Genomic DNA, 9004 nt, shown 5'->3' with positions numbered 1-9004 from the left:
GTCTATGGCCATGCCACCCTGAACAAGTCCAATCCCGTCTGATCTCGGAAGTTAAGCAGGGTTGGGCCTGGTTACTACTTGGATGGGAGACCACCTAGGAAGACCAGGTGCTGTAGACATAAAAAATAAGGGATTGTAAGATGACAAGGTCCTTGCAATCTGTGAGGTAAACCAAGGGTTGCCTTACCTAAAAAATTAAATAATAAAAAAATAAAAATAAAAATTGTGGAGTACTAGTCAGAGACAAATAGGAATCATCTATTGATAAATGTTACAACATGCATGAATCTCAAAATAATTATGCTAAGTTAAAAAAACAAGACCAAAGAAGAGAACATATGATTTCATTTCTATAAAATTCTAGAAAATACTTACTAACTTCTGGTGACAGAAAGTAGCTCAGCAGTTGTCTAATCAGGAGGTGAGTGGGAGTGGGATGGGGAGAGGGAAGGCAGGGGGCAGGAGGGATCGAAAAAGGGCCAGAAGAAACATTTGGGGGTGATAGGAATGTCCAGTATCTTGACTGTCCCACTGTTATATACCTAAAAGTTACCAAACTGTACACTTTAAATATATTGTGTGTCAATTATATGCAATAAAGTTGTAAAAAAAAGTCATCTTCCTCTTATACCTGCTGATTCTTGTTTAATAGATTTGGGTTGGAACTCAAGTATTGGTATTTTTCCTACACTCCCAAGGTAAGCCTGATGCATAATGAAGCTGAGAACCTCTGGATTTAGTGATATGTGAGCTGCTTACTGGTCCTTAGGGAAGATTTGTAACGGGAGGATTCCTTGATGGATACTAGAAAAGTATTTTCTTGCTCAGGCGGAGTCCAGCCCTTTGGTAAGACCAGGAAGAGGCTACTCCTTGTTATTTGTTATTCCTGCCTCTCTTCTTACCCTGAGTCTCAGGGATGATGAGGTCTATGTGATTTGTTCCCATGAAGGTCCCTGTATGATCGCCTCCCAATGTGTGTGATGCTCATCTCAGGCCATATCCCCATCAGAATCTGCTCTTGCACCATGGCATGATAGACAGTTAAGGGAGTCTCTGTTTTCCCTCATCTCCCTGACTGTGGAAAACCTGCAGGCCATTTACCGTACGGGCCTCCTTGCTTAGATGGGTCAGCTCACGGCTCCCTCATCTAACTAGCATATCTTCAACAAAAGGAAGCGGTTCCTGTTCAGCACCCTCTGAAGGCTTCTGGCTGAGCTTTCTGGCCCTTCACCAACCCCACCACTCCACACAGCTCTTCATGTCTGCGTTGCCCCAAGCACGTATACAGGTGCTGGCTGCCTGCAGGGCCCAGTGAGAAGTGAACCCTCATTCCATGACCCAGGGTCAACCTCACATTTTATGAATGTTTCTCTTGGGGCCTCCTAACCTCTGAAGCAACAGACAAGATTGAACGCCTGTGGCACGGACTGGAACCAAATGCCAATCTCTAACCTCCAAGAACTTGGCTCTCTCTAAGAAGACAAACTCTCCCACTTCTCACTAGACCTCTTCATATAGGAGGGCAGGGCAGATTGACATGCAGGCCCAGGAGCAGTGTCTTCCTAATAAACCCTGAATGATTAGCTAGTGCCATTTCTTCTCACCTGAGGGATGTCCTCTCACACTCCCTGGTTCATCTCTGTTCATCTATGGTCATTAAATCAAGCTCCCGTTCCATTAAATTTCCAGTCTCCTCCTAGTTCAGATTCCTCCATCATCATAACATCTCCCATTCCATGACCAATTGTGGAGGGCGGGAGGAGAGTAAAGAAGGGACATTTTCAGGAGGAGTAGGAGACATGCAGTCACCAACATGACCTTTGCCCCGATCTAGAGATTTTGGTTTTAGAAGTCTTAGAATTTTAGTTTCCTGTGGCTCTTTGCATTCTGTGGCATCATAGCAGCCTTTAGACACCAAAATGTTTCCAGAAGTATTCGAAACCTTTTTAGCATCTTGGCACTTGGTACACATTAAGTTTAAATAAATAATGAAATTATATAAATATTATTCATCAATAGAAGGTGGAGGTGGAGGGTTGGGGAAGGAGAGGGAGAGAGCTTGGATTCCTACCAGGTGACACTGTTTAATAGATAAAGGAGGACAAGAGTTGTTTATGTGGCTAATCTTAGCAAAATGAAGAAATGCTTGCCAGTTGCCAGAGCAGATTTAACTCCAAACCTTCTTGTCCTTCTGGGAGAGCCCAATTTAGCACTCCCACACCAAATGGAACTCAATCTGTTTTCATGATTGGAGCGACAGAATTCACAAATATTTCAGAATTGTTTATGGATGTGCCCTGAATGCTGAGAAATGTAGTCAAAGGGAAGATCCACATCCAATGTCAGAGGCTCGCTCCCTGCCACCACAGGTTCATACTACTTTAGGAGTTAGGCTGCTCTGCCCACCTGTTTGCCCAGGCCCTAGGCTGTCTACGGATCTCAATTAATTGCATCACCATCTATGAGGATGCTGAATTCACTCACTCGGCATCCATTCGGCTTCCTTCTCCTGTGTATCCATATAGTAACAAAGACTGGAAACTACATTTCCAAGACTCCCTTGCTGCTAGGATTGCATGTTCTTCAATTTCTTAGATGTGGTTAGTTGAGACTTGAATTCAGAAGTGAGTTGAGTGGTGACAGAGACAGGGCATTGAGTATCCTTTTTATGGCTAAACTGGTATGATTCCAGAGTTAACAGCTATAATAGAGTCTTCTCCATTCAGTGCACATCTTCCTGGTCATGAAAGAAGCAGCTGCTCAAGGATTATCAGCCAAGTCAAGTTTTTTGGCTCATTCAAGACTCTGTGAGCCACTCGATACTTTGTAGTTAATTTATTTCTACTAAAACTAGCTGGAGTGGATTTTTTTTCCCCTCTGTAACCAAGCCTTGAATGACTGATAAATTATTTGTCCACAAGTTTGAGCTAGAAATATAATAAGTTTCCTAAATGCCTCTTTCCCCCTCACTGCCCATGGCTAATCAATGCATAAATATTATCTAAATAAGTTGTGTTAAAGAAAAAATTATTCTGACACTTGTTAAAATGGTAACAGCTTTATTTGGGACTACTGCAATAGGTGTCAAGACCATCACAGTAGAGAAGAGAGATCCGGCTCAACTCCCTCTGAATACAATGAAGACAGCTGGGGAAATAGACTCAATAAGCAGAGTTGTGTGAGGGTTGGGGGTGGTCAGCAGATGGAAAATTACTAAGAGGAAACATTGAATAGGGGAAAACCTAGCTGAACTGACCTAATAGGATCCTTACTAAGGGAGGTCAGTGGGATCAAAAATCAAAGGGGAGTGGTAAGATTCTCCATAAACTATCGAGATTCTTGCTAGAACTGGGCTATGTTAAGAAGAAGAGGGCTCAAATGAGCCTGACTAAAATTTGGTCCAGGAACACATCTTTGTCAGGTGATAGTTTAAAATGTGCTCAGCATAGAACTGTGCTAATTCTCTTTTCCTTCTCCACTTTGCTAATACTTTAGGTCAGACAATGAGGGAGGAGAAAGCTCAACTGAAGATCGGGGTGCCTAGAACAGGGCAATCGAGAGTGGAAGTGATGTGGTCAGAGACGCTGGCAGATGCCAGATTTAGCCACACCATGTGGATCATTTTAAGGAACTTGTATTTTATTCTAGGGACAAAGGGAAACAAGCCGTTGAAATGTTTTGAGTGAGGAAGTGATGTGAGGTAGTTTACATTTTACGAATAAGACTTTGGCAGCTGTGTTTCCACAATGTTTGAGGTGGTGGGATGAGGCTGGTAGTATAAGCAACCAGTGAAAGATCTTTTCAGGTAAATACCTAAAGCTCTTCATTCTTTTATAATTTCTGGGGGCACATTAGGAGGGAAATTCTATTAACACCAGCAACAAAAGAATGAAAAGCTCAGGAACATGCCTCATAAGAAATGAGAAAGACCCATGTAAAATGAGAAAGACCCATGATGATAAGCAAAAAACAACTTTATAAATATAGAGAAAGTATTTCTAAGTGGGAAGACTCAATATCACAAAAATGTCAGTTCTATTTAAAATGGCAAAGTTTAGACATAAGAACAATGTGTGTGTATGTCTTTCAATATATCAAAAGGTAATTCAAAATTATAATGGTTTAAAGAATGTAACATTGACAACAGAGCAATTGGCCCAGGAAAAGATATATAGACCATCAGAACAGAATAAAGAGTCTCCAAACAAAATTATACATCTTTATGAAAATTAAGATTCTCAGACAAGAAAAAGCTGAAGTTAATCACCACCAAACCAGTGTTACAAAAAATGTTAAAGGGACTTCCTTAAGAAGAAGAAAGAAAATAAATAAAAAATATGAATAAGAAAACATCCCAAAGAAAAAAATTTCTCATTGACAAAGGCAAACATATAATAAAAGCAGTGGATTAACCAACACTAAAGCTCGTACAAATGTTAAAGGGCAAAAGTAGAACAATCATGTGTAAGTACAAGAGTAAATTCAGGGATACACAAACACATATACACAAAAGAAGTTAAAAATAATGACAAAAACATAAACGTGGAGAGGGCGAGAAAAGATGGTAGTGATTTTAGAACATGTTGGAACTTAAGTGACCATCAACTTAAAATAGACTGCTATAAACATACGTTGGTATATTTAAAACACATGGTAACCACAAACCAAAAATCTACAAGAAATATACAAGAAATAAAGAGAAAGGAATCCAAACACAATACTACAGAAAATCATCAACATACCAGAGAAGAGAGCAAGAGAATAGGAAAGAATCCAAGAACTACAAAAACAATCAAAAAACAATTAATAAAATGGTAACAACCACATCACTATCAAGTAATTACTCTTAATATAAATGGATTAAATGCTCCAATTGAAAGAGGAATGGATAAAGAAGTGGTACATATATACAAAGGAATATCAATTGGGCATAAAAAAGAATGAAATCTTATCATTTGCAACGATATGGATGGACCTGGAGGGTGTTATGCTAGCTGAAATAAGTCAGATAGAGAAAGATAAATACCATGTGATTTCACTTATGTGTGGAATCTAAAGAACAAAATAAATGAACAAACCAAAGGAAACCATACTCATAGACACAGAGAACAAACTAGTGCTTACCAAATGGGAGGGGGCTTGGGAGGCTGGGTGAAAAAGGTGAAAGGTTAAGAAGTACACATTGGTAGTAATGAAATAGCCACAGGGATGTGGCGTACAGCATAGGGAATATAGTCAATAACATTATAATAACCACGTATAGTGCCAGAGGGGCACTAGACAAATCAGAGTGATCATTTTGTGAATTATATAAATGTCTAACCACTACGCTGTACACCTGAAACTAAATAATAATGGATATAAAATAATAAATATAAAATATAACATAATATTAAATGTCAACTTTAATTGAAAAGTAAAAATTAAAAAAAATAACAAAATTAGATCTAAAAAATATAGAATGTCAACTGTAATTGAAAACATTTTAAAAATTTTGAAGAAAATTTAGAATAAAGTCTAGAAAATGTTTTAAACACTGGTGAAGAAAGAATGGCTTATTCAATGTATGGCATTTAGATAACTGGCTATCCATGTATGGTGAAAGAAAAGTTACAGTTGTTGAACAAACTCAAAAAGAGTCTGGAGGCTTTGGCTACAAGTAAATGATACAGATTTATTGAAGGGTTTTAGAGTTTCCAAACTGGTAACACAACAGGCAAAAACCCGAGAGTGTTCCAAAGAAGAAAGAACAGTTGAGTTCTTTTAGTAAAAGTATATTCTTGAGAATAATCAGTCCTGCATTCTTAGCCCTACAATTGGTCTATGACAGTTATCAGTGAGATGTCAGGCAGTTTGGATGATGACTGTCAGGTGGATGTCAGGTGATCAGGGTACAAGAGTCCTTCAGGGGGTTAATGAGAGGGTTATCTGGAGATCTGATGTTTGTCCAAATGTATCCAGGCATTGACACAGGACTGGAAAGTTTAAAAAGTTTCAGTTCCCAGGCTAGTTAGAATAAAAATATAGTCTTTCCTCATGTCTCAACCTTCACAATGTTAATACTTTTAGCAGCTTGGTTAAAGTGACTCCATTTTATATGTTCCCTAACTCCACTCTTTTTACAGTCTTACTGCAACTCTGTACACAAATAAACATTAGCTATATAAAATCATGCAACTTAAAAACAAAATTATAAAAGCATTAGGAAAAAAAGAGAATTTTTATTATATTTGAATCCTAATCAAGACAAATCCTGAAGTCATGAAAAGATAGATTAGATCTCAAAAGATGTTAATGCCACTGTAAGACAAAATACCATGTAAATAAAGATAAAAGAAAACTTATGGCCTAGAAAATATTTGATATAGATTAACATCTATAATTTAAAAATCACCCATACATATCATTAGAGAAAGAAGCCAACCCAAAGGATATGAAAAGGCTTTTACTAGAAGAAGGTATAAAATGTCATTTTATTCAACCTCACAAGTAATCAAGAAAGTACAACATAAAACGGGCTACCAACTGAAAAAGGTTGATAACACTGTGAAATGGACACTTTTATGTACTGTTACCCTATTTGGGGGGCAAATTGGGCACCATCTATCAAAATTTAAATTGTACACATTCTTTGTGTCTATAAGTTGTTACACAGCAATAGATAATAAATACTAATTTTGATACCTGAAAGTGGGGTGCTGCCATAACAAACACCTAAAATGTAGGCATGACTTTGGAACCAGGCAGTAGGCAGAAGCTGGAATGATTCTGAAGACAGGGTCTGTGAAAGCATGAGGTACCTTAAAAACTGTTCATAGAACATAGACTTGAGGAAACTCACTTAAAGAAGAGTGAGGAAATCCTACTGGAAACTAGAGGACGTGAGAGCCTTGTTAGGTCACGGCACAAATATTAGCAACACAAAGGACGGCAGTAATGCAGAAAGTAGATGTGCCTATCTAATGAATTTCTGGCTTAACTAAGATTCCCAGCTAGAGCGTCAGGGTGCCTTGTAGCTTAATCTTCCTGCTTTGCTAAGATATGGAAGAAGGAAACTAAGCTAAAGAGAGGACTGTTAAACATAAGGAAGACATGACCTGGTGGTTTCAAAACTTTTCAGACTCTCTAGGCAGCCGACAACACTAAAACGGAGACTTGGCTTTCAGGCAGAGACCAAGTCCAGGCACTCAGGAAAACGTGGTCTAAACATGAAACCAACGAGTGATGATAAGATCCTTAAGCGCTCAGAAAGATCTATTGTACTGCGTCAGAGTCTCTGACAATGAGGCAAGATCATCCAAACATTTTAGGTGTGCCTGACATCCTTTTAATCAAACAAAATGGTTTCTAAGGACATATCCCTCAGCAGAAGGGAATACCTTGAAGAGACTGGTAGATGTAGTTTTTGTCTAAAGACATGAATCTTAGTGAGGCACACAGGGAATCAACAGTTTTTAACAGAATCGTATCAGCAGAAACACTGTCAGTTTTTGCACCCTCAAAGTTCTACAAGTAGACTGCAGGTTGGGAAAACTACGTGGCTGTAAACATATACTGCTTTTCATGAAAAGGGAAAGATGAATTGGAAGGCAGAACCAAAAGCCCAGAGAGTGGAGCCAAGAGCTATAGAGAATTATTTCCAGGCTTTGTAAACTAATCAAAGAACTTTCAACATTTGCTTAGCTGGATTCTGAAACTGCTCCAAATCCCTTGACACCTCCCTACCCCTCTTTGGAACAGAACTGTCTGTAGTGGTTATCCTGTGTCTGTCCCATCACCATATTTTACATACATGGGGGCAGATAACTCGTCTTTTTAGTTCCCATGTCTTCAGATTAAAAGAACTTTATTGGAGGATATTTAAGGAGACTCACCTACACTTCGAGTTAATTATAGATGCCAACATTCCAGATTTCAAACCAATGTTCTACAGGGATGAAACTTTTGGGGTTCTTGAGAGGAAGAGAATATACTTTGCATGTGGGAAGAGTATAAATAATTTGTGGTCAGAGTGGATTCCTCCCTTCAATGGAGCCTAATTTTCCTCCCCTTGAATGTGGGCTGTACTTACTAAATCATTTATAAGAATAGAATGTGATAGAAGTGTCGGTAACAAGATTAAGTCATATAAAAACATTGTGGCTTTCTCTTTGCGTGTACTCTATTCTTTCCCTTGCCCCCACCCCCAAATCACTTGGTCTGAGGGGAGCCAGCTGCCAGGTTGTGAATGTACACAAGAAGCCCTTTGGAGAGGTACATGTGGCAAGTAACAGAGGCCTTCAGCCAACAATAGGCAAAAAGACTCAGGTTTTTGCCAACAGCCATGGAAGGTAGATTAGAATCACCTCCTCCAGCATCAGTCAAACTTTCAAAAGAAATCCTTCAGGTGATTCCAACTCCATGAGAGACTCTGAACCAGAATCATCCAGCTAAGGACTCCTGAATTTCCGATCCATAGAAACTGCGAGATATTTATTATCTTATCATTTATTATTTGTTGTTTCAAGTTCCTAAATTTTGGAATAATTTGTTACACAGCAATAGGTAACTAATGCGCTAGGTGAAGTCATTAAATATATGGTAATTTCAACAATATGAATTAGAGATTCATCTTGGAAACATTATGCTGTTAGTCTTCAATTAATAGTAAGAAGTGGCAGTAAAGCAGGATGCTGCAAATAAAATGTATGTTAATTATAAGAGGGGAGAATAGTGTGACATTGAGGCCTGTTTTTATATAATTTTATTGTAAACATGTCTCATGGAGTTTCTTTGAAGTCTTTTCTTGCAGCTTTTCACCAACATTTTCTGAATACTAACTGCAGCAAATCTGTGGTTTTACCCTAACACCTCTTTCTTTCTTGGGAAATAAAACACCTCTTCTCTTTTGGGGAGCGTTGGGATCTCTGTTCAGTGTTGGTCATGCAACTTCACTAGCTCAGCCATAGGGGTGGGTACGAAATCGGCATTGTCAATTAGAATTCTTTATCAGAACCAATATAGA

The 9004-nt window shown here is 38.6% G+C and overlaps 1 pseudogene; it reads left to right on the top strand.

The window, feature by feature from the left end:
- On the top strand, positions 1-119 carry LOC118607410 (annotated as a pseudogene).
- Positions 120-9004: the final 8885 nt, after the last annotated feature.

This window comes from Rousettus aegyptiacus, unplaced genomic scaffold, assembly GCF_014176215.1.
Source record: "Rousettus aegyptiacus isolate mRouAeg1 unplaced genomic scaffold, mRouAeg1.p scaffold_m13_p_8, whole genome shotgun sequence".
Lineage (NCBI taxonomy): Eukaryota > Metazoa > Chordata > Mammalia > Chiroptera > Pteropodidae > Rousettus > Rousettus aegyptiacus.
This window is presented reverse-complemented; position numbering and strand designations above follow the sequence as displayed.